This window comes from Pinus tabuliformis, chromosome 1_2 (assembly GCF_031772625.1).
Source record: "Pinus tabuliformis cultivar Carrire ecotype Pingquan chromosome 1_2, CPIR1, whole genome shotgun sequence".
Taxonomy (NCBI): Eukaryota; Viridiplantae; Streptophyta; class Pinopsida; order Pinales; family Pinaceae; genus Pinus; species Pinus tabuliformis.
In genome coordinates, this window is record NC_142298.1 from 52360659 (window position 1) to 52368867 (window position 8209).

An 8209-nucleotide genomic window follows, 5' to 3' on the forward strand; every position below is an offset into this window, starting at 1 on the left:
TTACATTTTATTGCAGAAAAGTGCTAAGTTTTTGCAGGTTCTAGGACGATGAAAGAAGATCACTACATGCACAAGTGCCTTTTAAAGACCAAGTTTCTTTTAGAAGAGCATTTTCATTCCATGTCAAATCAGATCCATTACACCATTGCTACTAAACAAGGCCTCTCAGATATTAATTTTACCATTGCTACACATTTTAAGCCTACAATCAATCCATAAATTTTGATCTCCCTCCTGGCAAACCATGATTTCAAAACCCATTTTCCCTTTGCAAACTTCATACTTTCCTACCTCATTTTCACTCACCCTTAACCCAAAGATAAAGTCATTCAACTCCCTTACAAAGTTGAGTCGCCCCATTCTCCTCTTCCTTTTTGTCAAATAAAAAGTGCTTCATAATGTAAATCTTTCATCTATGGTCCTTCAAATTATTATTTTATACTCGCATTGGATGATGGAGGATTCATTAAGGCCTCACTTCTAACAAGTCTTGGCCCATCACCTCCAACACATCATCTGGGATCAAGAATAGATATCTTTCAAGTACCTTGAGGCTTGCATACCTTAATGGCAAGTTCTCTCTCTAATAAACAATGGGAATACATCAATGTCCCCTGTTTGTCGGATCTTCTAAGTGACTCAACTAGACACATCTATTTGTACCTAGTAAGATGTACTTAGGTATCTTGACTCTCATTGACATCAATGTTGAGTAGTCTCGTATTGATTAATGGCATTCATTAATAGCCAGTAATACAACTATTTCTTTTTTATGTTCGACACTGACACATATATTCACAAAGATAAGAATTATGCCACTGAGTGGGAATGAATGAATACTATATGATTTCAGCAGCTTGCAATAGGACTCAACTCAGAATTCAGCAGTCGTAGCATTGTCCTAGAAATAAAGTTTGTAATTTTAGATCAAATTCATTCTTTATTCATACAACCAAGAGAAAGAAAAGGCAGTTTAGATTCTTTTACTTCACATTCCATGATCTACCAACAGAAGCCATACTCTTATATATATATATATATATATATATATATATATATATAGCTTGTCCACTTTTCAGGTAGGTGAAGGTATGTTGTTTTCTAATCTTTAATCATGTAATTCCTTAAATGCTGAAATTTTGATTTTGGAAAATCCCTCACCACATTTATATTCCTTTTCTCATTTCCAAAAACTAAAAACACCTTTAGTTTGGGGGAAGATATATCAATTCATATTCACATGTCACATTTCATTTCATCATAACCAACATATTTTTCTCAATCGACTATTATTGCATTTTGATTTCAAAAGTTTATATGTTTTGCAATGATCAATTGAGAAGCACATTAAATGGATGACAACCACTATGGGGCTTTAAAAAATAATTCTCAATGTTTTCAAGTATTTTGATGCAACAAAAATAAAAAAGAATATTGTTACACAAGAACCAATACTCGTAAATTTTTGGTTGTCACACAGGAACCAACCATAAAAAATATGTTGCAATCAAATGTCTTTCAAAGTACACTTTGCAAAGAAAATAAAGTTATCAAATGATATGATTATGCAAATTTAAAAGAGAGTCACTACAAAGCCAAAGTTCATATAGAAGCAAAACATTTCAAGAAGATCAAGTTATGATTAAGGGAATCAATGCAAAGTTGCATGAGGACATGCAACATCTTTAGTTGGGGGAAAATGTTGGGCCTCCAAAATGACATCCTCTTTTACCCTCATTTCCATCATTTTACCATATTCCATAACTCTTTACCATATTTTGTACCTCCATAACCCTACATTAATAACCATTTTCATGATCATATGGGTTTATCATTATTATTTTCCATATCATTTATTTTAAGTATTTTAAGAGAATTTATTATTAAATATCAGGAAATTAACATGTTTTCATATATATATATATATATATATATAAGTGGTATGGGTTTTATGCTATTGTAGACCTATTTGAAGATTCTAGAAAGGTCATATTTGGCTACTCAACCACAAATTCGAATTTCAATTCCAACTCATGACGATTTGTAGAATAATTGTAGAAGATTTGGATATGCGTCTCCTAAAGATTTGTGAGAAGATTTGTATATCATATTTTTGATATGTGTCTCCTAAAGATTTGTGACAAGATTTGTATCTCATATTTTTAGGTAATTGGTTGTAACCACAAGAGATAATTGTGGATACATATTTATTGATTAGTTATCTTAAGTTTTTATATAAATAGGAGTGCATCCTTCATACAAAGAGTTCCAGATTTCAGAGTTCCATCCAAGATGTAATTTGTAAAGTGAGGATAGAGAAGAAGAGAGTTGAATTGTTGTAATATCTTTGGAGCTTTTCTCCCACTTCATTTTATGGAATACATATTTCTTCTTTGATCTCCAAGCTTCGATAGTCGTTCGGTGTGCTTGCTGAGGAGTGGAGGGCCCCCATCAACCACATATTGTAGACCTTTTTCATTTGTTGTACATATTGGTAACTTTTTGTAATTATGTTATTTCATTTATTTTCATTTTAAGCAAGTGTGATTTTCAATTCAGCAAGTGTGATTTTCATTTTAAGCAAGTGTTGTTTCATTTATACAAGTTTAGTTTAGTTTAGTTTATGTTATTTTGATTCAAGTTGTTTTGTTAAGATTGATTCAATTTATTTATGTTAGGATTGGATTGGATTGATTTAATTTGTTTTAGTTTCAATTCAATTGCATTAGATTAATCTATTCTGAGAAATAATCACCTAGTATATATAGTACACGCATACCTCATCAATTTACGAACCCCGAGTTGACAATTTAATGACAGGGATTTAACTCACAATTAAATTACCCAACAAAGAATATTGATATATAATGAAGAATGGAGTTTGGGAGTTCGTATCTATGCTTGAAGACAAATCTGTGGTAACTTCCAAATGGATCTAAAAGAACAAACATGGAGCAAATGGAAGTATTGATAAATACAAGGCAAGATTTTTGGCTAGGGGCTTCTCTTAATCAGAAGACATAGACTATGAACAAACATTTGCTCCAATAGCAAGGTATACAACTATTTTTTCGTTGGTCTCTTTGGTGGCATCAATGGGATTGAACATCCACCAAATGGATGTCAAGACTGCATTCCTAAATTGCACAATTGATGAGGAAGTCTATAGAGAAAAACTATTGGGATTTGAAGTTAAAGATAGAAAGGCATGTGTATGCAGATTGAAGAAGGATTTATATGGTCGCAAGCAAGCACCAAGGGCATGGTATGCTAGGATGGATGCATACCTACATAGATTAGGCTTCCCAAAAGGTTTTGTTGATTCGAACCTTTATATTAAGGTTGTAAAGGGAGATCTGGTAATCATTCTTTCATATGTGGGTGATCTTCTCTTGACAGGTGTAGACAATCGAATTGAAGAATGTAAGAAGCAGCTAGCAACAGAATTTGACATGAAGGATCTAGGGTTGATGCACTACTATTTTGGACTCGCAACCTAGCAAGGAACTGATGAGATTTATCTAGGTGAAGGAAAGTATGTGATCAAAATGTTGAAGAGGTTTGACATGATGGATTGCAAACCATGACGACACTAATGAGCACAAATTTCAAAAGACTAAGGAGTTCTGAATCGAGCCCTATGGATCCTTCTAAGTATAGATAATTGATTGGCTCACTGATGTACTTGGTGAATACTCTTCCAGACATATGTTTTGCAGTAGATGTTCTCAATCAATTCCTAGTGGAGCCAAGGCATGATCATTAGATAACAACAAAACATATACTGATATATATAGGGAACTATACACTACTACCTAAAATGTAATAGGAGGAATGATGTCCACTTGATTGGATATACATATTTCGACTGGGGAGGCAGTGACCAGGATGGAAGGGGCACTACATGAGGATGTTTTAGTTTGGTATCATCCATGATCTCATGGATGAGCAAAAAGCAAGAAACAATTGCTTTCAGTAGTGATTAAGTTGAGTATATTTCAACCTACGAAGTTAGCAGAGAAGTTGTCTGGTTGAGGAAGTTGCTATCTAACCTATTTGAAGGACCAATGGTCCCTACAATGATATATTGTGATGACACCAGTTGTATATGATTGTATAAAGACCTAGTATTTCATGGAAAGACATAGCATATCAAAAACAAGTATCATTACATTCAGAATCTAGCACAAGATGGTGTGTTGCAGTTACAATATATCTTCACCAATGAGCAGGTAGCTAACATATTGACAAAATCTCTTCCTAATAAGAAGCTTGTGTATTTGAGAGACAATCTTGGTTTGGTTGATGTATGCTCTCTGATAGATAGGGAGAGACAGGCACATCATTATTTTTTTCACTTTGGAAGATAGAATGGAGGATTGGGTAAGCATCTGGCATTCGATACAGTTTGAGGATTTGGTGGGGCATCCAAAATAAGAGTATTCATGCACCAATATTCTTTGAGGAATAACTATCCAAGATAATAATATTCCATGGAAGGTCATACTCTGTGAACACCCATATGGGGTATGTACCTTGAGAGACAATGATGATGGCATCTATAAATCATTGGTCTAGCTAACATTGTGCTTCGATTGTGTGGAGAGATAGAGTTTTTAGTCAAGGCCTTGCTATATGACAATGTTGGTTGATATGATGCTATGCATATGGGTTACCAATCTGACTCTTCTTATGAGATCTCTTCAATATTGAGAATGTCCATGTACCATTTATGAATACCTCCCTAGTTAAGAGGGAGTGTTAAAAAATGTGTAACTAAGTTTGGTCTTCATAAATATGAAATGTACTTTTGATTCTTGTATATAGTAAAATGAAAGAGAGATTATTATTATTATTAGTATTAGTATTATTAGAGCATGGGTTTCATGCTCAAGGTATTTTATTTTATAGGTCAAGGTAGCATAGGGTTGATGCTACCCTTGAATCCCTTATCTTCCATCATAGAAATAGACACCAGGTTCTTGTTCAAATCGGGCACATATAACAAGTCTTCTTGTAGATGAATGGTTTGACCTTGATTTGAGTGAAGAGTTAAAATACCTATTCCTTTCACGAGATAGGTGACATTATCTCCAAGTATGATTTCCAAATTAGTCTTGTTTTCAACCAAATTTGAGAGGGCCTCCTTGTACTAGTGAAGTTCCTTGAGGCTCCACTATCAATCAACCCATGATCCAAAGTATCTGGAGGAGAGCCAGTGGATAAAGCGATACCACTTGCAAGCACCCTAGGATATGAGACCACTTGTAAGCACCCTAGGCAACATAAAAATAAATAAATAAAATTGCAAATATAAATCAAATACTTATGAAATTAAACACGTAAGCATTGGTAAAATGTACCTTTCACCTCGCTCATGATTACATACAATCTTCACCTTTATTTTTGCGTAAGCGCACACACACACACACACATATATAGATATAGATATATATTAACCTTACAACTTAAATTCAACTTCTATTTTCGTTTCTTAATGGTTCAATGTATGGTTCATTAAGACGGTCGTGCAGGGTTTAGTCCAAACTTAATTGTGTTGAATGGCTTATTAGTTGGTGTGCAATATTGTCAACATAGTTGTAAGGTTTGTCTAAAGGTTCTAGACTGGGCTACATCTTATGAAACTTTTCCTATACCTCGAACCCTGCCACAAATCTATGGTTGGGATGAGTGATACCTATCCGACGACTGTGATGAATCAGCTTGGAGCCAAGGTAACTGGTTACCCTAACCCTGCTAAAACGTCTCATTTGCATAGTTGATTCCTGGTCTAACGTCTGCTCTCTGTCGAGCCCGATGCTGTAGGTTCCCTTTCTCTTGAAACTGCTTCTTTCCTGCAAGATACCATGGTCCACGGCAACAAAAGTTTGAATCCTGCAACTAGATGGCCAAGGTAAGCTCGTTTCACCAGTGTTGTTGTGGTATCTTAACAGAACATGTGCGGTTATCCTATTGTTCTTGTTCTAATAATACACAGCTTCATGTTTTCCTTAGATGGGACTTAGCAATGCCCACCGCTTGCAATTATTCAGGTAAAAGTAGAATATAGAGGGAGAGGGTTTGAGTTTGAGATTCAATTCGCCCTCTACCTACCCTTGAGCATTGATAGTGGTTTATGTCAGATGGAAACGTTAGTCTTTGGCATTATGGAGATAGCCATACAGGTAACACTTGAAATCTCACTCTTTTTTCTTTATTAGTCAAGATTTCGAGGAAGTTTAGTTCTAATTTGAATTGGTTTGGTGACAGGTACCTCCCTGCTCCCTTTCGTTTTATTTTCATCTAGGGTTTTCTGCCTAGAATGACAGAACCATTTCTTTGATTCAGGTACATGCCGCATGGTCCTTACAGAGACCATTCTCCTTTTCTAGGCTTGAGTATTAGAAGGTTAATGGTTAAACTTTCGTCTTTGATGAGTCGTTAGAAGAATAATCAGCTATGAACTGTCTTGCATTAACAGTCAAGCTGAGATCTCATAATGATGTTTACAGATGCTATTGTGAGGAGGAACTATATTACAGTTTGGTTTTATTAATCTTTTTATCAAGACTTTTTGAATGGCTATAGGTCGTGATGACATTTTCCCTCTATCTAAGGTCGAGCACTAATTAGCACTCTGCTGCTTATGTTTACCTATGTAAAGTTATGATGTCGAATGAAATTTCTTCTATGTTCAAATGACTAAGAGAATATTGGCTTTTTTTTCATAGCTTGTTATATAAATGTTTCTACTGGCTAAATGAGCTTGCTCGCATAATGAATATTTTATTTCATGGCTCTTATTCTGGGTTTTCATTATCATTATTATTTACAATTTCTGAGTTTAGACTCTATTGAAATAACGGTTATTTGAGCACCAAGAATCTTGGGGACCGTTCCAAGCAAGTCAGAACCTGGCTAGCTGGAACTAACCTCGGATCCGGGCCCTTCGTGTCACAGTGAAATATAACCTCATGGTTAGTACCCGATTATCATTAGTGGTATGGTCTTACTAAATTCCTTCCAATGGAAAGAAGAATGTTGATTTTGGGTCCCTTCCATTGTTGTAACTAATTTCCAAATTATTTAGTTTTGTATTAAAGTTTAGCTATGATACCTTATACCCAACGAAATCTTTAGTTAATCAATATCTTTAGCCATTTGCTCTTTAACTTCTGATTCATAATTTATGGGAATACTATATTGTTTTGGCCTCTATTTACTAATGTATGGGAGTACTTTAGCATTTATGGACTTCTGTCATTTCATGTCAATAGACATTTGTTTAACAATGAAAGGTAGTTACTTATATGTTTGTCTGTTTGTCCTCGTTCTGTAGTTGCCTATCTTAGATCCTTATAGAACTTAGGAAATGATTGCCTTAAACCTCCCAGCCTTGAGACAAGGCTTCAACTGCATCTCCCCCCGTGTTATAATCACATACATGATACACACTGCACTTGTAACTATTGTTAGGATATTCTGACACATAGGAAATAGTTAAGTACAACTTGGTCTAGTATAGAGTTAGGTATAGAGTTAGGTAAAGAGTGTTTCTTTACCATTGTACATTTTGTAACTTACAATCTGACGGTCACGATATGTAGTGATCCGACGGTTCATTCTCTCCTCGGTATTACCGACACTTGATCCGTGGGTTGACACCCGATTGGTCCATGAATTCTATTTAAAGCGCATGGAGGGTCATTTGTAGCGTAATCCGTGCATGAGAGAAACATATGTAAATTTTCATTCTTTTATTAATAAATTGCCTGAAGTGGCCGCGTTGGCTCAGGCCGTGGACTGTTTCCCTCTTTGAGGGTTTTAACCACGTCAAAATACTGGTGTATTGATCTGCGATCTGGTTGTGAGCGGTGTCCTTTTGGTGTTCTGTCTGAGGAACTTACCCTGTAAATTCCTACATGGTATCAGAGCTATTTGAGGGCCGCGTCCGTTGGTGATCCAAATCTGAAGCCGATAGAACTGCATCCGACTGTCGTTTCCTAGATCTGCTGTTTCTGACTGCTTTCGGGCCGAGAGGACTGCTCTGTTGTGTTGGGAGCATCTGTTCCAGTGAGGAACCCCTTCCATTTCACGCGAAAAGGTTTCCGGTAGCCCTAGCTACGTCATTTTTAAGATCTGGAGGTATACAGTGTTTATTTGCATTTTACTGTTATTTTCTCTCTGTTTATTTCGGTTTCGGTTTATT

At 35.6% G+C, this 8209-nt stretch overlaps 1 long non-coding RNA gene across 1 annotated transcript; it reads left to right on the forward strand.

Annotated features, from left to right (window-relative positions):
• Nucleotides 1-5663: 5663 nt before the first annotated feature.
• On the forward strand, nucleotides 5664-6617 carry LOC149204379 (uncharacterized). Its single transcript, XR_016251771.1, has 3 exons — nucleotides 5664-5914; nucleotides 6016-6185; nucleotides 6349-6617. It is a non-coding gene; the product is annotated as an uncharacterized LOC149204379 (long non-coding RNA).
• The last annotated feature ends 1592 nt before the right edge of the window (nucleotides 6618-8209 follow it).